Source organism: Panthera pardus, unplaced genomic scaffold, assembly GCF_024362965.1.
Source record: "Panthera pardus isolate Hobbes unplaced genomic scaffold, ASM2436296v1 HiC_scaffold_11, whole genome shotgun sequence".
Classification (NCBI taxonomy): Eukaryota; Metazoa; Chordata; class Mammalia; order Carnivora; family Felidae; genus Panthera; species Panthera pardus.
This window is the reverse complement of record NW_026526666.1, coordinates 53,310,709-53,337,445: the sequence shown is the minus strand read 5'-3', so window position 1 is coordinate 53,337,445 and position 26,737 is coordinate 53,310,709. Positions and strand designations below refer to the sequence as shown.

At 40.0% G+C, this 26,737-nt stretch overlaps 1 protein-coding gene and 1 pseudogene across 2 annotated transcripts in view; one reads left to right on the top strand and one right to left on the bottom strand.

Annotated features, from left to right (window-relative positions):
- JAK1 (Janus kinase 1) overlaps positions 1 to 26,737 on the bottom strand; it is a 239,721-nt gene that overhangs the window by 149,040 nt on the left and 63,944 nt on the right. The gene's annotated exons all lie outside the window — the stretch shown is intronic.
- Positions 3,108 to 3,233, top strand: LOC128776062 (U5 spliceosomal RNA; annotated as a pseudogene).

Below are 26,737 nucleotides of genomic sequence, written 5' to 3'. Positions count from 1 at the left end.
AGCCCATTTGTGTTCTGCAAGGATTAGGAGATTGATAGACTTTTAATGGTAAACTCAAAACTCCCATTAGCAATAATGCAAGCTATGCCTGCTAGGTCCATGGAGAGATGAGAGTTGAATGTTATCCATAATCTATCTTACTTAATGTCATCAGTTTCCCTATAGCCCCTTCAAACAATCAGATGCCAGTGAAATGCCCTTAGTGGAACTAATCGCATTGATTTGGGAGAATACTGATGGTCTATTTCAATGAAGCTTTTCAACATGAGAAGCCTACAGAAATTTTAAAATCTTGATGTAACTGTGGACATGTATTTTTTGTTGATTAAAAATGAAAGACAGGGCGCCTGGTTGGCTCAGTCGGTTCAGCGTCCGACTCATGATTTTGGCTCAGGTCAGGATCCCAGGGTCATGGGATGGAGCCCTGCATCAGGATTTTATCTCTCTCTCTCTCTCTCTCTCTCTCTCTCTCTCTCTCTCTTTCTCAAAAAAAGAAAGGCAATCCTGTAAAATGAGAAGGTAATAAAAAAGGATAATATACATGAATATATCAGCTAAAACATTTCCCCTAATACTTGGGTTTTTCCTGCCTTTTAATTATGTAAATTATTATATCTGTTGAGCCTTCTTCCACATTGCTTTTGGTTTATAAGAAATGAACAAACCGAAAAGAAAGTGACATTGAGCTTTTTTATTTCCTTACAAATTCACTGAAGGGACTCCTTTGGATAGTCATGCAACACGATGCTTGGTTAGGATTTTCCAATTACAGAAGAACAAATACAATTTCTCATTTATTCTTACACTACGTCTATTCAGTTATCAATTCTTGTCACAACTTCCTGCAAACATCAGATATCTGCCCCTTTCATTCTAGTGCCATCACACCCATTCTCCCTCTGGCTCCTTTAAAACAGACCCAGACTGAGCTAGTAAATTCCTGGGTGTTCTTCTTTCTTTAAATCTCTTGATGCTTCAATCCATCTCACATTCTATACCGCACAGGATATAAAAATTCTTTGAGGGCAGGGACTGTGCCCTACATTTCCTTATATTGTAGGTATAGTGACCATATTCACGGAACCAAAAAAAATCTAGACACATGTACATTTATAAAGAAAAATAAAAAGAAATCTGAAATTGGACTTTTCTTTCCAAATTTGTGGATATTGTATCTAACAGATGCATGCTAGCAAAACGTATTCTACATTGTATATATAAAACACACATGGGTTGATGGCTTAGCCTGTTTAGAACAGAGATTATAAGCTAATACACTGAGGCCCATGTATGGCCCTTGGTAAATTTTTTTTGTATAGCACTTTAAAAACAAATAAGTTGGAATTGATTGGCAACATTTAAAAAGTGCTGATTTCATATAAAAAATCAAGCTACTCCTGAGAAATCTGATGATCTCAGAAGACTGGTTGTTAGAAATCAGCTTGAACTAAAGTCCACCCCAAATGGGGAAATCTAATAAAACTGGAAACTCAAAGGAGGCCAGTATAATGATGAACAGGATAGACAGCTGCTGTACAGGGACAAGTAAACATGCCTGTCTGGACCATGGGGGAGATATCTACATCTATCTCTGTCTCTATCTCCTCCTCCAAGTGCCAAGGATACTGTGATTATAAATTACCAAAAAATAAATATTTACATGTATACTTCTTTAATTTTTAGTTTTGTTTTTATACAACAAAAGGATGTCACTTGGTAGAACTGTACTATTCTTGGGTGCCTGGGTGGCTCAGTAAGTTAAGCGTCTGACTCTTGGTTTCAGCTCAGGTCATGATCTCATGGTTCATGAGTCCAAGCCCCATGTCAGACTCCACACTGTGCAGAGTCTGCTTGGGATTCACTCTCTCTCCCTCTCCCTGCCCTTCCCCTGCTTGTGCTCTCTCTCTCTCTCTCTCTCAAAATAAATAAATAAACTTAAAAAAAAGAACTGTATTATTCTTGGTAGAACAGTTTCAAATGTGTTTGTCTAAAATAGTTTGAAAAACAGAATATTCCAACTGATTAAACACTCTGATTAATTCTGCATTGCCATGCAACACTCTATATAGATTATAAATTTTCAAAGAATTAGAATATGAGACAATGAAAAAAATTTATATTAACCATAACCTTTTAAAAATAGTACCATCTTTAAACCATCACTTGTCTTTTATGAGTCAGGAATATATTTCCTACTGCTTTCTAGTTCAGCATAAGCAACAGTTTTATTAGCAAATAGACCTTTAACCCTCTTGCCCTTACTCAGAATGCCCCCAGCCCTATTCCATGCCTTTTTCTATAGCTCCATATGTAGTCTTCTATTATATACATTTTGTAAGTCTATTTCCTTCATTGGATTAGGTTCCTACATGGCACAAGCATTGTATTTGTAACACAGTGAACATTCAATATACATTTTCATATTTCAAACTAATTTCCCCCAAAATGAGTGAGGGGTAAAACAAATATATATAGCAAATAGAATTGATGTTTCATTTCAAGTAAAATAAGCAAAAAGTAAAATAAAAACTTAATAGGTGTCAATCTTTGATGAGAAATTTACTGAATGCTTACTTTGTGGCAAATACCATGCTAAGTGCTTATAAATTAGTTCTCAAGGTTCTCAAAACAATCAGTGAGATACATGGTACTTGATTTACACAGAGAAAACTGGCAATGAGGGATTAAATCATGCATTCACATATTTGCTGAGCACCTATCACACTGTGCGCTGAACTAGCACTGGAGATATGGCAGAGAACAGACTCTCTGCCTTTTGTGGAACTTATTTTCTAGTGGAATTTTCCAAGATCACACACATAATATATCAGCATTCTTGGTTTATCTATCACCTTATGCATATTATAAGCTTAGACAATGTGAGTTCATCTCTGAAATGCGTTTATTCTCAGTATTGACAAAAATTTGAGACTGAGGAGCAGAGGCTCACACCCTGATGACCTCTTCAAGGTAAAAGTAACCCTGCAAGGTCACTCCATCATCGCTGGCAGCATTCAGTCTGTGAGGATCTGATCTCTAAACTCACAATATTCTCAAGACAAGATTTATAAATAATAAAAAGAATTAGATAGAAATAAGATACTATGATACTCTGGTTTCTCTTCAGATCGTATAAATCTTTCGCCTTTTACTAAAGAAATAAGATACTATGGAATTAAAGAAATAAAACAGAGTTAAGAATGCACCTTTCTAAGTCAGATATTTTTCTGTCTCACATATAAACCTCAGTCAAGAGCAGAGCAAAGCCACAGTAGAATAGAAGTCAAAGCACAGACGGGACTTTGGCCTCTTGGTCTCTAAGCGAGACAGGAAGGTCGAGGGGAAGGATGAGACTCCCAAGCACCATCACAATTCATGCCGTAAAGCTGTGGTCCCTCGTGGCTATGCCATTCTGAATTTTATTTGCCTCTCTGGAGCTAGACACATGAGGAGCCACCCAGTTCAAAAATGCAAAAAGAAAAAAGGAGCAGTTTCAGGAGCAAATTTTCGAATTTGCATCAGACACTTCCTGTCAAACACTGAATGTGCTGGGATTGACTCTGAGAGCACTAGGCCAGTGCAATTTAATCATTAAACTTCAAGGTTTTCGTAACTAATCTCCAACGATCTGGGGCATCTTTAGGAAAAGTTTCATTTTTAAAAAAATGAGGTTGAATTCAGAAGGTGAGCAAGGGAAATGATTTTAGAAGCTACCTTCTAATTCTGAGTCAGTAGAAAATTATCTTTTACTCTAATTTAAAGAAACAGAGAATAATTTTCTCATCTACTGCAATATTATCTATGAAATCTGAGGCAAAAGTCACCAGACTATTTTTAAATGCAATGACCCGCAGAGAGACTGACCACAGCTCAATATCCCTTGAAATGTACTTAAACGTGCCTCGGAAAGGGAGACCAATGCAACACTCAACGTACACAACAGTACCTATCTGACATTAGAAACCTTTTACTGAGACCAGGCAAATAGTAAGCTGAAAATATTACAGCATGGAGAAAGGCTGAGGAAACAAATCTAATTTCTTTTTCCTCTACGGTGGCCCAAATGACTAACTAAAGACACTCCAAGATTACTGTATTTATACTTAATGCCTTTTAAAAAGCAAGGTCTTAACCAAAAAGTCTGTACCTGACATTCAAAAAATATTGAAATTTTTTGGTTGGACTGCAATGTCATAGACTCTGAGTCTAAAGTTCTTTCTTGTCCAGCAAGAGAGCAGACACAGGATTAAAATGCAAGAGATGGCTAATGTCCAGGAAAAGACAAGAGCCCCAGTTGAAGGTTGTTGCTCCGTTTTTATTAGGATCAGAAGGCTTACAAACATGGTGATGGACATGCACAAAGAGACAATGAAACTGTGAACTTTAACTCATGGACGTGAGGAAAAGAGGGTCCTGAAGATATTCAGGGTTAGGGGCTTCAGTTAATGCAAAACAAAATCCTGGCACAGGGGCAGCAGGGCCAGAGGTTGTTTACAGCAGACGTGAGGCACCACCTCTGTTTACCTAAACTGGTCTAGGGGACAAGAAAGAGCAAGTAACCTCAGGGTCAACAAGGCACCTTTCTTTTGTTGATTAGCTCCCCTCTGGGCAACTTCACCTGCAGCAGTATATAGCCCTATTTACCTGTTTACCTAATTTGGTCCTTCCTTCCTGTGAAAGCAGCTTTCTACTATTGTACTAAATTGGGGGGCGTTTTCACCCTGAATACCTAATCTTGCTCACCTCATATACCTCTGTATTGGGGCCTTTGCCCCCTCATACTGGGGGCCTCTGCCCCTCTTCTCTATCCTTATTCACATAATCTTGTTTGCCAAGAGTTGGATGTGAGCATCCTATGGCTTTGTAATTCTTTATGCCTTGTTAACCCATCAGTGCAGGCTCAGGGAATTCCTAAGCTTATTCCCCACACTGCAAGAGCTAAATAAATTATCTATACAAAATCTGTACAGGAGGGACCTGTTTTTAGCAGGTAAAGCCTATTTACAAGTAAGAACCTCTTACTCTCATATCATTGTTCTGTTTTGTCTGAAGAAAATATTTGTCGTTTGATAATTTATATCCACACACATGGGTTTGCAACCCCACTCATCCTACTTTTGTAGTTAAAAAAAAAAACAACAGAAACAAAAACAAGCAGAGATATTAATTTGGTCCTGGGTAAAGAGTTACCCCAGCCAACTAGTAAAAGTAAATACAAATGATTTGTGAATGAATGAACTTTAATCTATGCCTCAAAGAATTTTTACAGATAAACCCCCAAGGAATATGAGAGTAAAAATCCACAAACCACACAAGTAAAAAGAGCAAAATAAATAAAAGCTAACAGCAACAGCTGAACAAAAATCAGACTTGCAAAATCTTTGGAAATGGAATGGCAAGATACCAAATATAAAATAAGAATGTTTAATATTAATTCACTTGACAAATATATTTTTTGAATACCTTCTATTTTTCAGGTAATATTCTAAGCTTTGAAGACAAAGCAGTTAACAAAACAAATATCCCCACTCTTAAGGAGGTTGTGGTTTTAGAAGAGGGAGACTAATAAAATATATAGTATGGCAGATGGTGGGGGAAAAAAGCTAGCAGAGAGATATAGAACACTATAGTAGAAGGTATCTCTCTGTCCTTAGAACCACATGGGATTAGCTTTGTGTATGAAGGATGATCTGAGAGTTCTGGGCTTCTTTTGTTTATTTTGAGAGAGAGAACGTGAGTGGGGGAGGAGCAGAGAGACAGAGAAGGGGAAACAGAGGATCCTAAGTGGGCTCTGAGCTGACAGCAAAGAGCCTGATGCAGTGCTCGAACTCAGGAACCAAGAGACCATGACCTGAGCTGAAGTCAAATGCTTAACTTACTGAGCCACCCAGGTGCCCCTAGGCTTCTTGACATAAACGGGAATGTAGCCAAAATGGAATTGCAATGGCCTTGTGGCAGATAGTGGTGGTAAGACCCTTGTGGAGGGTGGAGTCCTTTCTCAAGAGCATAGAGAGTCCTATGCTTCCCTCTTCTCTCCTGGCAATTCCTAATGGAGGGGTAGGGAAGGAAAGCTCTTATCTAAAGGTCAAGTCACACCAAGGATCCCTCTCTTTTCCTGCTGATGAAGGCCTAGAGGCCAGGGGACAGACTGGCTTCCTTTTGAACCTTTTTTCATGAAATGAAAGCTGGTAGGTATGAGCAAGAGACAAGAGACTATACAGAATTGTCCAACAAAACTGCTAAGAAAGAAAAAAATGATAGACATTAAGAACTCAAGAGCAAAAGGAGATTGGACACAATTCAAGAATGAATTAGTAAACTAGAAGTCAGATCCTAAAAAACAACCAAATGCAAATACAAAATATGAGAGATTACAAGACTTGGATGACAGAATTAGAAGGTCTAATATACATGTAATCAGAATTCTTTAAGAAGATAGCAAAAATGAGGTAAAAGAAACATTTGAAGAGATAAGAGTTGAGAATTTTCCAGAATTGCTGAAAGTTATGATCTACCTGGTCACAGCAGGCATTTGAACATTGTGACCTCTTGTGTATAAGCAAAAGTTTTTATTAAACCACCTTCCAGAAATATATCTTTCATTGAACACTACTTACAGTTTACAAAGGGCTTTTCACATACTAAAATCTAGGCTACATGTTTTAAGGTTTATTACTCTGGATTTGTTTTCCTGATAGGAAATGGAAATGCATCAATATCCAGGCCATTCTCTTTAGAGAAGAGAATGTTACTCATGACCAAATTTACTAATGATTAGTATAGCACATTCTTCAGTGTGCCAGACTTGGTAGATACTACTGCTGAATTTGGTCGATTCGCTGCAGTTTCCATTTCAACATTCTTTGGGGATACTTTCTTTGCAATTTTTTGCATCTTTTGTTTCTTTATTCCCAGGAATGATTTCAAGGGTCTACTGAAGACAGTGCCCTTCAGTAGGTTAAGTGGTGAGATCCAATTTCATCATACATGAAGTTTCTTGGCGGCTCCATAAATAACTTTCTCTGTTTACTATGTGAATAAGGTCAGAACTTTCTTAGCATGACATAATAGTGTATTTTGTTTTTGTTTTTGTTTTTGTTTTTGCATTCTCTTACTACTCTCCTTCCCAAGTCTATGCTTACTACAAGCACACAAGACAACTCACAATTTTGCCAAATATATGAACACATACCAGGCTTTTAGGCTACCATGCTTTTGCACAGAAAACTCCCCTTGGCCCTTTTGTTGTTCCTCCCTTTTTTTTTTTCAGTGCTCCTCACTAACTTCCTCTCACATAAAATCCCTTGGTTTCAAAAAAGTCAGCTTGTCTTTTATGACCCTCCTCAAACTGGGCATCTCACTACCCAAAGTTCTGACAACATTTATGGCACATTGTGCTACAAAGTATTCATCTCTGCTTGTATCCAGGCATGTCTGGCATGCGATGGATGTTCCATAAATTCTTCATGAATAAAGGGTACAGAAAGCCTGGGGAAACACTGGTGTGGGGGGTCACTGTATCAAGCTTGAAAGGTCATGTAGGGCAGTCTTTATCTCTGGATCCAGAAATACTATATCTAGAAAATTAACCTATATAAATAATTGAGAATGTGTGCAAAGATTTAGCTACAAAGCTCACACTTCATTGCTATTTCAATAGCAAAATCCTGACACAATTTTAATCCTTCAACTGGACCTTAGTTAAATAAATGCACAATGGAATACTAAATACCACTTTAAAACATACATGGAAAAAAACATATGGAAAATATTTAGTGGCATGTCATGACATTTTATTCAAGGAAAAAAGGCTGTTCAAGGAAAAAGGCAGCGTGTTCAGTCTGCTTACGTTTAACGCTATATACGAAATTATCAACAGTGGTTTCCAAGGTGTTGGATTTCAATTTTTTATCTTCTTTCTGATTCTGAAAAAAAATCTAACTTGTGTACAATGAGCACTAATTATTTTTGTGATTTTAAAAAAAAAGGATTTAGTTTTCAAAGAAGTGTCCTTTCCTTTCATGGTCTGGCTTCCCTTTGGAGCTGCAACTCTACCTGGAGGCTATTCCTGTTGCAGTCATTCCAGGGTGCCCAAGGGTAAGGGCTGCCCAGGTAGCTTAGCCTCATTTCATAAAATCGAGGCTTGGAAGGCAAAACCAGCTTCTCCAGTGAGCAGTGATTTTAAAACCCAAACAGTTCCCAAGATGCAGCCATGTTATAAAACTTTCATCAGCATATTTCACTTTCAAGATAAACTCCTTCCAAAATTCTGTGCTGACCCTGAAATGATTTGCCATGGAAGGAGCGTGCCCCTTCCAGGAGAAGATCCCAACGCCAGCCTGTTCCTTCCTACCTTGATCTACATTTACTTGGATATTCCACAGCCCGACGCTCCCCCGCCCACTGCACTTCCGGACACACCACACACACACACACACACACACACACACACACACACACACACACACACACACACACTTTATCTTTGGGGCCCAGCCCCAGCCAGCAAAGATCCCGAGGCCTGCAGGGCTGGCCCCACGTCTGAGGCTCTGGATCCCTCTCTAGGGGGTAGGGGGAGCAGCTGCGAACCCGGTGACTTGACTTCCTCCTCCTTCCCGGAGGTCCCCGCCCACATCACCGTCATCAGGTCCCCGAGGAAGTCACGTTCTGGCCTTAGAGCCCTTCTGAAGCTTCTGGGAGGAAAAGGAGGGTGAGATGGCCAGAGCCCTTGCACCGTCCCAAGAAACAGGGCCCCTAGCTCGCCCTCTGTCACTAATTAGATAGAAATTGGGGCGGGGGGGGGGGGGGAGTGATTTTCCCATTGGGTGCATTGTATCTTTCATCTGTCAGAGAGGGTGTTGACCTAAAATGGCTAGGTCCCTTCGCCAGTGTTAGGGTGAGTGCCCAGATGACCCCGGGAGCGCTGCAAAAAAAACAAAAACAAAACATTAACACGTATTGAAGATCCCCGAGGTGCTAGCAACCACATAAACGCCGTCTTATTTAATTCTCCAACAAATCCCTTATGTTAGGTGTCCCTGATCCCAAGATGTGGTTTGAAACTCGAGGTAGAAGGTCTGTAAAATGCTTTCCAACCTCGTCCACTCCGAGATACACAGGGACAAAACAGATTTTTACGGCACACTGGGGCAAATGAGTGTGCAACAACCAGAAGCCAACTGCCCCCGCTGCCCCGTACAAGAGGGGCTCCGTCTCTCAGTTTACCTGCCCCACCTGTTACCCGTCTGCTGCTCGCTGGGATGAAAGCCTGGAAGAGGCCGACCCAAGAGAAGTATGACCTAGCTGTGTCCAGACAAAGCTGGAATTGCTTCGCAGCTCTTCCTTCTGTTTGACTTCAAGCACGTAACTGGATATTTTTTGAGTCGGCTTCCTCACCTCTAACGCTAATAATAGTACGCACGTCACCGGCCGGTGACCTGAGTGGCGAACGGGACCAAAGGTTGATCTGCGAGCCCGCGCCCGGGGAGCGCGTCCCGCCCGGGCTCCCTGGGTTACCCCGGCGGAGGCCTGGGCGAGCACGCTGGGCAGCGCGGGGGCGGCCGGGCGGCGCCGGCGGCCCGGGAGGTTCCGGGCTTCCGCTCAGACTTCTGCGTACCCGGACGGCTGCGTCACAGCCCGAAAGCGCAAGCCGGCCGGCGGGGGTGGGGGCGCGGCGCCGCTGGAAGCCCCGGTGCTCTAACCGAAAGTGCGAGCCCGGACTTCCCGGCCGCGGTCGCCCGGGCGAGTCTGCGGTCCCTCCCACCCCGCCGCGTCCTCGCGGGCGCAGGGGGGGTGGGGGGGGCCGGGGCCGCCGTTCCCGCTCTCCCCCCCACCCCCCTCGGCTCTCGGCCCCAAGTGGAGTCCCGGGGAGCGCGCGGGGGCGGTCCCTGCCGCGGAGAAGGGACGGGCCCCACGCGCTCCTCTCCTCCGCGCCCCTGCAGCTTTCTTGGCCGGGATTCGGGGCCGTCCGGATCCCCGGCGTCCTGGCCGCGCCGTCGCGCCTCACGGTTCCCCAGGGAGGAAGGGTTGGCACTGTGGCGGCCTCCCCCGCCGTCTTTCCAACCCCGGCCGGCCGCCCGACTCGCCTCATTGCACAATTCCTGCCGTGGAATTGCCGCGTGACTCGGACGGGGCCCAAAAATGTTTCCCAGGTTTCCCCCCGCCGGGAAAGGAGCGACTGGGGAACACACTCTGCGCCCGGGTGCCTTGCAGCCCTTTACGATGCAGAGCCCGCCCTTTCCAAGGGAAGAAAAGCTCGCTAGCCCGCTGGTACATCAGCTCCAGGTTGAATGCAACTGACATGTTTCTTGTCCCCGTGTGTGTTTTCAGACAGAAAAAGTGTTTGGATCTATTGCGGGGGAGAGAGATCAGGAACTGGTTTTAAAGGAGGATGAGGAGTGATGTTTAAAGCTGATGTTAAAGTGATGTTTAAAGACGCAATCTTAAGCTCTCCAAGAATCGGTGTTGTTAGCATGAATGGCGCATACCAGGTACTGAATAGAGATTGAATGAATGAACAATTGAAGGAGGGATTTAAATGGCTGTGTGTAGACCAATGCTTTCATTTTGCAGATGAGGAAATTTAGAGGTTAAGTGACTTCCCCAGGGTCACCCAGCTAATTAATTTGGACGTCAGGAATAGAATTTGCCTCTCGTTTCAACTCGAAAGACGTCGTAATTATGAGGTGGGTATATTTTTTCCCTCTATATGAAAATAAAACGCCTTCTGCAGTAACCTCTTCAAATCCTTACTCCATGCTCTCTTCCTACCCATCTAAAACAAAACAAAACCAAGCAACTCCCAAACACAATACATGCACGTAATAGGCTAAATTTGACAACGCCAAAGCAAGATGTTTGCAAGGCATTTTTTTTCTTATCCCCAGAAGTTAATCGCAAAAGAGGCAAGGAGGAGGAGGAGGAGGAGGAGGAGGAGGAGGAGGAGGAGAAGGAGAAAAAAAGGAAGGAAGGAAGGGAAAGAAAAAAACAGTGCCTCTCCAAAATGGTACGGAAGGGGCGACTGGGTGGCTTAGTCTATTGAGCATCCAACTTCAATTCAGATCATGATGTCCGGTTCATGAGTTCCAGGCCGGCATTGGGCTCACCCGCTGTCAGGCAGAGCCGGCTTGGGATCTTCTGCCCGCACCCCCCCCCCCCATCCCTCCCCTGCTTGTGGTGTCTCTCTCAAAAAGCAAAACAAAACAAAACACAAAAAGAAACCAAAAAAACAAAAAACAAAAAAAACCATTAAAACAGTGGTATGGAAGATACCATTTGCCACTAACCATGCTGTTTTAAGTACAGTGTTTGGTATTTTGCATGGGAACTGCTAGACTCTGGCAGGGTTGCTCTGAGACTGGTCAGATGTTTTGCTCAGGCTCAGAATAAATGTGTAGCTCATCTTCCAGAATAGACAAGCTGCAATCTGTGAGAACACAAGGGACTTCAATGGCAGTCATGCAGATGGCTGGACAGCTTGTTGTCTTTGAAGTTTCAAGGCTGACCAACTATATATACCAAATGTCTAATTTAGGGAACAGAATTACCAAACAAGTAGATGTTAAGATCAAAGGAATCAAAACTATAAGTGGCAATCATGAAAAACTTCATTTTTTTGTGGGTTGTCAACAATGGTTCCACAATGGTGATTATGGTACAGTTATAACAATACAACCCAAGTACAAATTCTTCTCCAACAAGATAAGGTTTTTTCCAGTGATAGAACAGAAGAGCAAATTATGAAATGTCTCATTTTCTAGGCCAGCCAGATACACTCTGAACTAGCCAGATACACTCCAAACTAAAACTTTATTTTTTAAGTTTATTTATTTGAGAGAGAGAGAGAGAGAGAGAGAGAGAGAGAGAGAGAGAGAGAATAAGCGGGGGAGGGGCAGAGGACGGGGAGAGAGAGAATCCCAAGCAGGCTCTGTGGTATCAATGCACAGCCTGATGCACGGCTCGATTTCACAACCTGTGAGATCACCAGCTGAGCCAAAATCAAGGGTTGGACGCTCAGTTCAACCAACTGAGTCTCCAGGTGCCCCTGGGGCAATCTTTTTTTAACATTGCTGTCTCTCCCCCTTCTCTACCTCTGATATCTTGAACGTGAGAACAAATACAAAATTGCTAGAAAAATTTGAAATTCTAGGCAGCTGAGGTAGAATATATTAATTCTGGTTTGATAGTCCTACACAATGTTCATGAAATCAAAGCATCACTTCCTATATTCTCCCATACTGCAGTTTCCAGTTTGCCATTGTACCAGGCTACTGAACCTGAACTTTAGAAACACAAAGTGTTGACCCCTATTATTACACTGCTTTGCCGCTTGAGAAAGGGCATCTGATCAAACAAAAGTCATCTTTTCCAAGTGAGATCTTAAGAATAACAACCTATTTGGATGCAAGTGATATTTTAAAAATATATTACATATTTCATTCAACACCATTGTGTAATTCATGTTGAATTCTTGCAAAGAAAATACCTCAGGGCAATTTCAATTGTTATCAACATTAATTAGTTTGACTATAAGATATTTATCAGTCATGGTGTAGCATTTTGGAATTTAGGAGATCATTAGAAAAAAATTACACACCTTCATTTTATAGAGGAGAAACTAAAGGTTATTGAAATTAAATAATATATGGAGTTCCTGACACAGTCAAAATCAGAACTGAGGATTCTGATTTGCCATGTGTTTTACAAAATTATCATCATAGCCTTCATCTCATGAGTGTGTGGTTTTGCATAAGGCATGGTGTTTGGAACCGGCGGTATAAGAAGGTATAAGGAGTTCCCAAAGATTTTATAGTCTAATTGGTGATGTAGGCCAATGTTTCTCAAACCTTAATGTCCACAATAATCACCTAGAAATCTTACTAAAATGCCGTTTCTGATTTATTGGTTCTGGGATGGGACCTGCTTTGCTACGAACATGCTCCAAGGAGATGCCACTTGCACAGATTACACTTTGAGTAGCAAAGTGTAGAACATACAAACATAAAGAGAATTAACAGTCTAGCAATATAAGAGAAACAAAGAGAATAATAAAATCTTCTTAGCCCATCTGAAATGGATGTTCCAAAGCTGATGCTCTTTACTTTGAGGAATGTCCCTCAGACACTCAGAGCATACTACAGGAACCTATTTCTGTCTATGGGAACACAGCATATTAGAAATAAAGCAATAGTGGGGCAAGGAGAAAAGTGATGGCAAGAAATAAAATCCAAGGAAGAGACAGAGACACCGTAAAATTTTTTTTTTTAGAAAAATGTGAACTCATGGCAGCCAAGATATCAATACTTCTGGAGAGTATCAATGAAAATGTAGTATTGTATAATAGATTTGGAGCCAAGAAGTCTTTTTTTTTTAATGTTTATTTATTTTTGAGAGTGAAAGATTGGAGGAGGGGGAGGGGGAGGGGGAGATAGGGAATCTCAAGTAGGCCCTGTGCTAATAACAGAGAGCTCCATGCTGGGCTTGAACTCACAAACCTTGAGATCGTGACCTGAGCCAAAGTCGGACGCTTAACTGATTGAACCATCCAGGCACCCCTAGAAATCTTAATTCAAGTCCTAGTGGGCCATTTAGGAATTATGTGATCTTTAGGCATATATGTAATCTGTTTAGCTTCAATTTCCCTATCAGGAAAAAAAAGAGAGAGAGAGAGAGATAGTACCTCCAATCTCCCTGGGTTGAATAATTAAATATAAAAGCACTTCATGAGGCACTTCATGGTGATTCCCATCTGACTTCTGCTAGGGTCATGATATCCCAGTTCATGGGTTCAAGCCCTGCGCCAGGCTCTGTGCTGACAGTTCAGAGCCTGGAGGCTGCCTCGGATTCTGTGTCTCCCTCTCTCTTTCTCTGCCCCTTCCTCCCTCTCTCTCTCTCTCTCTCTCAAGAATAAATAGACATTAAAAAAATTTAAAGCACTTCACACAGACATGTTGAAGAATGTACAAAGCTTCACAATGTAGTTTACGTTTAGAAACTCAGCAATTTTATTAAAACCAATGCTGTAACAAATAATCCCAACCTTACACAAACTATTCCAGAGAATAGAAAAAGTAGGTACCCTCTGTGACTAATTTTGTGAGGCTGTTATAACCTAGCTGCGATAACCTGATTATGATAATGTACACAAGCAAAGGAAAATAAAAGGCCCAGAATCACTCATTAGCATGACTACTAAAATGCATGACAAGTTTGATTTTTCTCAGAAAGGAAGGTTGGTTTAACATTAGAAAATGAATTAATGTAATTAATGTGATTAACAGATTAGAGGAGAAGAATCATATGACCATCTCAATTTCAGGAGAAAAAAAGCCTGCATCAAATATTATGCTTAATGATGAGACGCTGAAAGCATTCCATTAGAGATTAGAAACAAAACAGGATTGCCTTACATAATGACTCCTATTTAACACTATATTGGAAGTCCTAGCAGTATTTTGGTTTTTATTTGTTTGTTTGTTTTCCCCAGCCATTCTTTGTGTTTTACCTTGGCATTAAATGTAGGAAAGACACACACACACACACACACACACACACACACACACACACTCATTGGAAAGGACAAAACAAAACTATCATTATTTGCAAATGATTTGATTGTATATGTAGAAACCTAAAAGAACCTATAGATAAATGATAATAATTCATAAGAGGTTAGCAAGACTGTAGGATACAAAATCAGTATTACCATGGTAGGCAGAATGATGCCCATCTTCTCTATAGAGATGTCCAGATCTTAATCCCTGAAATCTGTGAACATGTTTGCCTTAAATGTCAAAAATGACTTTGTAGACATGATTAAATAATTTAAAATGGTAAGATTATCCTGGATTATCTGGGAGAGCCAAATGTAATCACAAGAGTCCTTAAAACTGAAAAGTGTGTCATAAAAGTCAGCCAACCTGTGACTGGTTTTGAAGATGGAGAAAGGGGGCTACAAACCAGGGCATGTGGATAGCTCTAGAAACTGGAAAGGACAAGGAAACAGATTCTCCCCTAGAGCCTCTAGAGAGCAACATAGCCTTTCCAACATCTTGATTTGGGCCTAGTGGAACTGATTTTGGACTTCAGAACTACAGAACTGTGAGATAATAAATTTCTGTTGTTTTATACCACTAAGTTTGTAGCAACTTGTTACAGTAGCCTTAGAATAATACAATTACAAAGCAACTGATTTCTAAATAATAGTTCATTTGTGGTAGCATCCAAATTTATATGTTAAAAATTACCCAGGAATAAGTCTAACAAAGTATATGCAAGAAAATTATAAAAATGTTAGTGAATGTTGTTAGAGGACCTAGATAAATGGAGATATACTATGTTCATGTACTAGAAGACTTAACATTTTTTTTTTAATATATGAAATTTATTGTCAAATTGGTTTCCATACAACACCCAGTGCTCATCCCAAAAGGTGCCCTGCTCAATACCCATCACCCACCCTCCCCTCCCTCCCACCCCCCATCAACCCTCAGTTTGTTCTCAGTTTTTAACAGTCTCTTATGCTTTGGTTCTCTCCCACTCTAACCTCTTTTTTTTTTCCCCCCTCCCCCTCCCCCATGGGTTTCTGTTACGTTTCTCAGGATCCACATAAGAGTGAAACCATATGGTATCTGTCTTTCTCTGTATGGCTTATCTTACTTAGCATCACACTCTCCAGTTCCATCCACGTTGCTACAGAAGGCCATATTTCATTTTTTCTCATTGCCACGTAGTATTCCATTGTGTATATAAACCACAATTTCTTTATCCATTCATCAGTTGATGGACATTTAGGCTCTTTCCATAATTTGGCTATTGTTGAGAGTGCTGCTATAAACATTGGGGTACAAGTGCCCCTATGCATCAGTACTCCTGTATCCCTTGGATAAATTCCTAGCAGTGCTATTGCTGGGTCATAGGGTAGGTCCATTTTTAATTTTCTGAGGAACCTCCACACTGCTTTCCAGACTGGCTGCACCAATTTGCATTCCCACCAACAGTGCAAGAGGGTTCCCGTTTCTCCACATCCTCTCCAGCATCTGTAGTCTCCTGATTTGTTCATTTTGGCCACTCTGACTGGCGTGAGGTGATATCTGAGTGTGGTTTTGATTTGTATTTCCCTGATAAGGAGCGACGTTGAACATCTTTTCATGTGCCTGTTGGCCATCCGGATGTCTTCTTTAGAGAAGTGTCTATTCATGTTTTCTGCCCATTTCTTCACTGGGTTATTTGTTTTTCGGGTGTGGAGTTTGATGAGCTCTTTATAGATTTTGGATACTAGCCCTTTGTCCGATATGTCATTTGCAAATATCTTTTCCCATTCCGTTGGTTGCCTTTTAGTTTTGTTGGTTGTTTCCTTTGCTGTGCAGAAGCTTTTTATCTTCATAAGGTCCCAGTAATTCACTTTTGCTTTTAATTCCCTTGCCTTTGGGGATGTGCCGAGTAAGAGATTGCTACGGCTGAGGTCAGAGAGGTCTTTTCCTGCTTTCTCCTCTAAGGTTTTGATGGTTTCCTGTCTCACATTCAGGTCCTTTATCCATTTTGAGTTTATTTTTGTGAATGGTGTGAGAAAGTGGTCTAGTTTCAACCTTCTGCATGTTGCTGTCCAGTTCTCCCAGCACCATTTGTTAAAGAGACTGTCTTTTTTCCATTGGATGTTCTTTCCTGCTTTGTCAAAGATGAGTTGGCCATACATTTGTGGGTCTAGTTCTGGGGTTTCTATTCTATTCCATTGGTCTATGTGTCTGTTTTTGTGCCAATACCATGCTGTCTTGATGATGACAGCTTTGTAGTAGAGGCTAAAGTCTGGGATTGTGATGCCTCCTGCTTTGGTCTTCTTCTTCAAAATTACTTTGGCTATTCGGGGCCTTTTGTGGTTCCATATGAATTTTAGGATTGCTTGTTCTAGTTTCGAGAAGAATGCTGGTGCAGTTTTGATTGGGATTGCATTGAATGTGTAGATAGCTTTGGGTAGTATTGACATTTTGACAATATTTATTCTTCCAATCCATGAGCAGGGAATGTCTTTCCATTTCTTTAAATCTTCTTCAATTACCTTCATAAGCTTTCTATAGTTTTCAGCATACAGATCTTTTACATCTTTGGTTAGATTTATTCCTAGGTATTTTATGCTTCTTGGTGCAATTGTGAATGGGATCAGTTTCTTTATTTGTCTTTCTGTTGCTTCATTGTTAGTGTATAAGAATGCAACTGATTAGAAGACTTAACATTTTAAAGATGTGAATTCTTCCCCAAACTGATCTATAGATTTAATTCCAATTACAGTTAAAATCCCTGAAGACTTTTTTGGTGGAACTTGACAACTTGATCTACAATATATATGAAAGTCAAAAGGCCAAAAAGAGCCAAGACATTCTTGAGGAAGAAGATAGGGACTTGCCATCAAGATATTAAAATTTATACAGTCATTATAATTAAGACAGTATAGTATCAGTCTAAGCATAGAAGAATAAATCAATGAACTTGGAGAGGCCAGAACTAGATCCACAAATATATAGAAAAAGGGGCACTGCAGAATAAAGGAGAAATCATGGAGCCTGCAGTAAATAGTGCTGGGATGACTGGGTATTTAGTTATAAAAATAAAATTGGATCCTTACTTCATACCATACATATAAATAATCTCCAGGTGAATTAAAATCTAATGTAAAAGGCAAACCATAAAAATTTTAGAAAATAATATAGGAGAAAATATTCATGACCCTGGGGCAGGGAAAGTTTTCTTAAGACATAAAATGTATAAACATAAGACAAAAGATTGGTAAATTAGACTACATTAAAATTGAGAATATTGGGGCGCCTGGCTGGCTTGGTCGGTTAAGCGTCCGACTTTGGCTCAGGTCATGATCTCACGGTCCGTGAGTTCGAGCCCCGCGTCGGGCTCTGTGCTGACAGCTCAGAGCCTGGAGCCTGTTTCAGATTCTGTGTCTCCCTCTCTCTCTGCTCCTCACCTGTTCATGCTCTGTCTCTCTCTGTCTCAAAAATAAATAAACGTTAAAAAAAATTTTTTTTAAAAATTGAGAATATTTATTCATCAAAAAACTTAATAAAATAACCTACCATCCACTAGAAGGAGATGCATATTTGCGACAGATTTCAGTGATAAAAGAGTAGTATCAAAAACATACAAAGAAGACTTGGGAATTATGAATAAGAGACAAACACAAAATAGAAAAATGGACAAAAGACAAAAACAGATATCTCACAAAAGGAGAAACTCAAATAGCCATTAAACATATGAAAAGATGTTCATCCTTAGGAATAAGGAGTAAAATGCAAAGTAAAACCACACTGAAATATTTTTACATCTCCACCAGATTGATGAAAGGAATTCTGGCCATTCCAAATGTAGAAAATGCTGTGGAACAATGGGAACTCTTACACATTGCAGATAAGAGCATAAATTTGCAATAGCACTTAAAAAAACAGTTTGGCATTACTTAGTAAGACTGAGTGTGTAAAGATCCTATGATTCTTCTCCCAGTTGTATACTTTCAACTAGAAACTCTGGCAGTAGGAAATATATACATGGATGTTTATAGCAGCATTGTTTGTAATAATAGTAACAAACTGGAAGCATCCAAATGTCCACCAAAGGTTGAATATATAATTGTAGTATATTCATGCAGGTACTATTATACAGCAATGAATATAATGAACAGCTGCACACACCAACATAGATATTGCAAACACAGTGTTGAAAGAAGCAAGACCCTGAAGAAAATATACAATATGACTCTGTTTATACTAAGTTTAAAACAGGCAAAACTAAACACTCTTGTTTAGGGATTCACATAGATCACAAAACTAAAGAAAAGAAAACTAAGGGGATAATTACCCTAAAATTCAGAACATTGATTACTTCAGTGGTGTAGGGAGGGGACAGCAATTGAGGAGGCCCACCCAAGTTTCTCTGATGAGGAAAATGTTCTTTTCTTAACCTAAGGGGGGTGCTAGAGATAATTCTTAGTTTATTTTTATTCTTCCTTCCGATGGTACACTTATGTCTTCTACATTCTTATGTGAGCATGATTAATTTCAACAAAAACTATTCAACCAAAAACAAACAAAAATTACACTGGAGGTTTTATACGTGGAAACAAGGGGCTTAGTTCTAAACCAAAATAAGATCATCCCAAGTTTAGTAGTAAGTATAATTCACAAACTCTTTTGGTCTGACACCAGCCACATCCATTTCAGAGCATACCACAATTGAATTTGTTGCACCAACCTTGATGTCCATACCAACATAGAGGTAAAGAATGAGTGTGGGCTTTATGGCAGGAGAGATTTTATCTCTGCACACAGGTGTGAGGAAGCAACAGAGAAAAATGTTTCTTAACATGGAGAGACCTGAACTCGGTAAACTGAAGTCTTATTTGGTAACCTAACTGATAAATCATTAAGCCCCATGAGTAGCTCACTAAATCATAAACTTAGCTTTCCCTTCTGCAAAGACTGAAATATTTTTACAGTCTAGCATCTGAATTTGAAAATATCTTTAGGTCTAGGTGGTTTGCTTCATAGTTTTTCTTGAATTAAAACAGTTTCCATTCTTGGGGCACTTGGGTGGCTCAGTCAGTCGAGCGTCCAACTCTTGATTTCAGCTCAGGTCATGATCTCACAGTTTCATGGGTCGGGCCCCACATCAGGCTCTGTGCTGGCAGTGCTGAGCTGTTTGAGATTCTCCCTCTCTCTTTGCCCCTCCCCTGCTCGCACGCTGTCTCCCTCAAAATAAATAAGCTTAAAGAAAAGTTTCCTTTCTTAAAGGAGGACTCATATCTGATATCTCATTTTTCCCTTCAAAGAGGAGGCTTATTTTATTCTGTTTTAGTAACTGGTGCTCATTAGTTGAGATGAACCTATAGATTCTCTGAATTATGCCTTCATATAAAATGTTTGATCTTCCGGGCATCTGGATGGTTCAGTAGGTTAAGTGTCTGGCTCTTGATTTTCACTCAGGTCATGATCTCATAGTTTGTGAGTTCAAGCCCTGTGTCGGGCTCTGTGCTGACAGTGTGGAGCCTGCTTGGGATTCTTTCTCTCCCCCTCTCTCTGCCCCTCCTCTGTTTTCACTCTCTCTCTCTCTCTCTTAAAATAAACAAATTAATTTTTAAAAAATGTTTATTCATGAAGTCTTTGAAGGTCAGAAAGTCCGTTTAAATGTTCATGTTTATTATAAAATAGTTTATAATAATAAAAAGTTGGAATCAACATGGATAGCCATCAGTAGAAGAATGTTTAAAGAACTGACAGTATCTATCCTACAAAATTTCCTGTGGCCACTAAAAGGAATGATGTCAAGCTGTGGTCATTAACATGAAAAGGCCTATTAACTATTAACAGTAAAATTATTCACGGAAAAAAAGCAAGTAGCAGATACGTATAATACAATTCCATTTATAGTAAAGTATTTTTTAAAAATCAGCTTTTAAACAGGTAGAAACATTTCTGAAAGAACATTCATGAAACTGTTAATGTGGTTTCCCCTGGGGAAGGAAGTGGGATTAATGAGTGGGTGGGGTAGAGATGAAGAGTGACAGTCATCTTACTACGTGTCATATGCTTAAAAAGATAAAAGTACAAATACATCCTTAAACATTTTCTAAAGTTAATTTCATCTGCAATAAGACAGGCATAAGGATATGTACTTAGACTCAGAAAGTAGAATAATATTACCTTTAATTCCTTTTTTAAAAAATTTGTTAACGTTTATTTATTTTTGAGAGACAGAGACAGAGCATGAGCAGGGGAGGGGCAGAGAGGGAGGGAGACTCAAAATCTGAAGCAGGCTCCAGGCTCTGACCTGTCAGCACAGAGCCTGATGTGGGGCTCAAACCTATGCACCATGAGATCGTGACCTGAGCCGAAGTGGGACACTTAACCAACTGAGCCACCCAGACACCCCTAACATTACCTTTCATTCCTGAAGCAGCTCACAGTTTACAACTGTGATAACCAGCCCTTGCTATGTTTCAGGTACCTTTTTTTTCTTTTTTAACTTTTTTGTTTGTTTTTGATAGAATGTGAGCACAGGAGGAGCAGAGCTAGAGGGAGACACAGAATCTGAAACAGGCTTCAGGCTCTGAGCTGTCGGCACAGAACATGACGTGGGGCTTGAACTCACAGTCCGTGAGATCATGACCTGAGCCAAAGTCGGACACTTAACTGAGTCACCCAGGTGCCCCAATTCCAGGTATCTTTTAAACCTTTCCATATGCTAACTCATTTAATCCTCACAAAGACCCTGTGAGTTAGGTACTGTTATTCTCTCATCTTACTGATGAGGAAACTGGGGCACAGAGAAGATGATTTAGTGGTCCAGGCTCACAGAGATAGTAAGTGGCAGAACTGAAATTTGAATGCAGGCATTTTGCCTGTTGAATCTCAGCTCTTGATCACTTTTGCTAAACTACACTTATACAAAAGCATTTTCACATACATTGACTTGTGTGCCCCCAAGCATCTATTGTCTGCCATGTCACATGGGAGAAAACTAGGACCCATATCTTGGTGTACTGTAATTGCTTGTTTTCATGTTCATGTCCACACCAGGCCCTGAGCTCTATTATGCAGGAATCTGTTTTGTGGTTGGTTTTTGCACATTGGCACACAGGAAGGGGGAAATGAAGGATTTTGAATTCTGTGGTGGTTTAAAATGTCCACAAATTCTTTGACACTACCTTTAAGAGGGTGAGCCTAATTCTCTTCTCCTTGGTTATGAGCTGGACTTAGTGGCTCATTTCTAATGAATAGAATGAATCAAAAGTGGCAGTGTGTGACTTCAGAGACTAGGACATAATAGGCATGGTGGCTTCCTGCTCACTCTCTTATCTCCCCGCTTACTTGGTCTGAGGGAAGCCAAGTTACAATGTCATGAGGAACTGAGGCATCCTGCTAATATGGGAGTAAACTTTGAAGTTCAGCCTCAGCCAAGCCTTCAGGTGATTGTACCCCCTCTTTCATATGGTCTTTAACCTCCTAGGAGACCCTGAGCCAGAATCACAAGATAAGCCACTTGGAAAATTTATGACCTATAGAAATGGTGAAATAGTAAGTGTTCATTATCTTAAGCCGCTAAATATTGGCATAACTTATTACACAACAATAAATTTAAATAATAATAAATTATTTAATGCAAATAATACAAATGCTTTTGATTAGAAAATAATATATGTATATATCTGTAACTTGGATATTTATGGAATGTACTAATACGCCTTTTTCTTTTACATTTTCATGCATATGATCTTTTCCTTAGTTGGCCTGAGGCCTCTATTTGCCTGAGAGTGCTGTGTGCAGAGTGGGATTAGGATTGTTAAAGCCGGAATTACTAAAAGAGGGCTAAAAATCAGCTTCTGGCATCCCAAATAGGATTTTTGATCAAAATAGTTAATTAGGAAGCCAGAAAAAAAGGTGAAAGAGAAGAAATTGTCCACATTCCTTTTCCTAGCATTGACATATCAAGGATTAAACCTGGTAGACCAGATCATGGAGTTTCTTCTTTAGCACAGTTAAGACTACTGTGCACCTATGATGACTAGACCATTGAGCTTGCTGTCCTCAGACAGAACTAGGATATGACATTGAGCCAGCATCACAAGGGGTGGGCCCAGAGGAGGAAAGAGCAGAACAGAGGGTACAAAGAGGGCCCAGTTTGAGCTCCATTAGTTCCTGTGTGGTGGGGAAGGGACCGGGGCTTCCTGCAACTCCTATAGAGGACATAGAACATGGCTGAGTGGAGAGACACTAGTTCAGCCATAAGGGTGGTCAAGGTGACCCATTGCAGAAGTAGAAATGAAGACAATGAGTAAAGGACTTGGAGAGATTCAAAAAGTCTGTGGTGCTGGTGCTGGTGCTGATGAGAACCATGGTGGGCCAGTGGTAGCTGAGGTATACCACCAACTCCTGACCAAGTGGAGAAAAATGACCATCCTATGAAATACTCCACTTTGATTTGAGTAACAGATAACACCAGAAAACCAGAGATACCCCTGTGAGACCTCAGTGGACGCCAGTCTACAGGCCAGTCTTGGGACTGGCTTGCCCCAGACGCTTGACTACAGAAACTGACAACTAAAAATGCTGGATTGAATATAAAGATAACATATAAATATAATATATAAGATATATATTATATATAAAATAATATAAATATTATTCAAGTATTAAAATTATTTTAAATACACTTATAATAAAAGTATCAAAACAGGGGCGCCTGGGTGGCGCAGTCGGTTAAGCGTCCGACTTCAGCCAGGTCACGATCTCGCGGTCCGTGAGTTCGAGCCCCGCGTCAGGCTCTGGGCTGATGGCTCGGAGCCTGGAGCCTGTTTCCGATTCTGTGTCTCCCTCTCTCTCTGCCCCTCCCCCGTTCATGCTCTGTCTCTCTCTATCCCAAAAATAAATAAAAAATGTTGAAAAAAAAAAAATTTAAAAAAAAAAAAGTATCAAAACACAATTGAAATCTTTTTTTAACTTTTATTTTTTAAATTTACATCCAAGTTAGTTAGCATATAGTCCAGCAATGATTTCAGAACTAGATTCCTTAATGCCCCTTACCCATTTAGCCCATCCCCCCTCCCACAACCCCTCCAGGAACCCTCTGTTTGTTCTCCATATTTAAGAGTCTCTTATGCTTTTGTCCCCTCCTGTTTTTATATCATTTTGCTTCCCTTCCCTTATGTTCATCTGTTTTGTCTCTTAAAGTCCTCGTATGAGTGAAGTCATATGATTTTTGTCTTTCTCTGGCTAATTTCGCTTAGCTTAATACCCTCCAGTTCCATCCACGTAGTTGCAAATGGCAAGATTTCATTCTTTTTGATTGCCGAGTAGTACTCCATTGTGTGTGTGTATGTATGTATATATATATGTATATATATATATGTATATGTATATATATGTATGTATATATATGTATATATATATGTATATATATGTATGTATATATATGTATATGTATATATATGTATATGTACATATACATATGTATATATGTATATGTACATATATATGTACATATATGTATATATATGTACACATATGTATATATACACATATATATGTGTATATACATATATGTATATATGTATATATATGTATATGTATATATATGTGTATGTATATGTATATATATATATATACCACATCTTCTTTATCCATTCATCCATCAATGGACATTTGGGCTCTTTCCATACTTTGGCTATTGTTGATAGTGCTGCTATAAACATGGGGGTGCATGTGCCCCTTTGAAACAGCATACCTGTATCCCTTGGATAAATACCTAGTAGTGCAATTGCTGGGTTGCAGGGTAGTTCTATTTTTAATATTTTGAGGAACCTCCATACTGTTTTCCAGAGTGGCTCCACCACTTTGCATTCCCACTGGCAGTGCAAGAGAGATCCTCTTTCTCCACATCCTCGCCACATCTGCTGTTGCCTGAGTTGTCAGTGTTAGCCATTCTGACAGGTGTGAGACTCACACAGTGTGAGTCAGAATCTCATTGTGGTTTTGATGTGTATTTCCCTGATGATGAGTGATGTTGAGCATTTTTTCATGTGTCAATTGGCCATCTGGATGTCTTCTTTGGAAAAGTGCCTATTCCTGTCTTTTGCCCACTTCTTCACTGGATTATTTGTTTTTTGGGTGTTGAGTTTGATAAGTTCTCTATAGATTTGGGGTACTAACCCCTTATCTATATGTCGTTTGCAAATATCTTCTCCCATTCTGTCGGTTGCCTTTTAGTTTTGCTGATTATTTCCTTCGCTGTGCAGAAGCTTTTATTTTGATGAGGTCCCACTAGTTCATTTTTGCTTTTGTTTCCCTTGCCTCTGGAGACGTGTTGAGTAAGAAGTTGCTGCGGCCAAGGTCAAAGAGGTTGTTGCCTGCTTCCTCCTCGAGGATTTTGATGGCTTCCTGTCTTATGTTTAGGTCTTTCATCCATTTTGAGTTTATTTTTGTGTGTGGTGTAACAAAGTGGGCCAGGTTCATTTTTCTGCATGTCGCTGTCCAGTTTTCCCAGCATCACTTGCTGAACAGACTGTCTTTATTCTATTGGATATTCTTTCCTGCTTTGTCAAAGATCAGTAGGCCATACGTTTGTGGGTCCGTTTCTGGGTTCTCTATTCTGTTCCATTGATCTGAGTGTCTGTTTTTGTGCCAGACACAAAACTGTCTTGATGATTACAGCTTTGTAGTATAGCTTGAAGTCTGGGATTGTGATGCCTCCTGCTTTGGTTTTCTTTTCCAAAATTGCTTTGGCTATTTGGGGTCTTTTGTGGTTCCATACAAATTTTAGGATTGTTTGTTCTGGCTCTGTGTAGAATGCTGGTGTTATTTTGATAGGGATTGCATTGAATGTGTAGATTGCTTTGGGTAGTATTGACATTTTAACAATATTTGTTCTTCCTATCCAGGAGCATGGAATCTTTTCCCATTTTTTGTGTGTGTGTCTTCTTCAATTTCTTTCATAAGCTTTCTATAGTTTCCAGTGTATATATTTTTCACCTCTTTGGTTATATTTATTCCTAGGTATTTTATGGTTTTTGGTGCAATTGTAAATGGGATCAATTCCTTGATTTCTCTTTCTGTTGCTTCATTGTTGGCGTATGGGAATGCAACTCTAAAATATTTTTTTAATGTTTCAAATTTTTATTTAGATTCTAGTTCATTAACATATAGTTTATTAGTTTCAGGAGTAAACTTTAGTGATTCATACTTATGTATAACACCCAGTGCCCATCCCAACGAGTGCCCTCCTTAATGCCCGTTACCCAATTAGTCCATCCCCTCTGTGCCACTCCCCCCACCTGCAATAGACTTCCCCTCCAGCAACCCTCAGTTTGTTCAAATCTAAATTATACTGAGTACAAGCTACTTTTTCCCTGAGAGCATTTGCTAATCCAGCCAATTTGAGCCTCTATCTGCCTAAGGTGTAAAGTACAAAAGGAAATGCACCAGTGGAACTAGGAACTCACAGGCTATGTTTTCCCCAATTCTGCCAACTGAAATTGTATACTGGTGAAGCCCATAGGGATTGAATGTGACAAATACAAACCTATTTTGAGAAGTCATCTTCCTCCTCGGCCTCAAAGTATTTACATAAATAATTTTTCAAGGTCAATGAGCAGCACACAGTAAAAAACAACTAAGCACATGAATAAACAAGCACCATGTATAAAAGTTAAAAGAAACTATAGTAGAAATAGAGCAAAAAAGACTTCAGACACTGGAATTATCAGACATAGATTAAAAGAACAATTATATCTGGGAAGCCTGGGTGGTTCAGTCAATTAAGCATCCAACTCTTGATTTGGCTCCGGTAATGATCTCACAGTTCATGGGTTCAAGCCGGCATTGGGCTCCAAACTGACAACCTGGAATCTGCTTAGGATTCTCTCTCTCCCTCTTTCTCTCTGCCCCTCCTCTCTCAAAATAAATAAATAAGCGTTTAAAAAATAAAAACAATTATATCTCTGTTATTAAAGATATAAAAGGTACACTTGAAAATATCTTCAGGATACTGGAAACTATAAAATGTGACCAAGAAGATTTTAGGAAGAATCAAATAAAATTTCTAGAAATGAAAATCACAACTACTGAAATTAAAAACAAAACAAAAACCAGTGGTTTAACAGCATATTGGACATAAATGAAAAGAGAATTAGAGAACAGGAAGTTTAAGTCATGAGATTTTACAGAAGGCAGCACAGAAATGCAAAGAA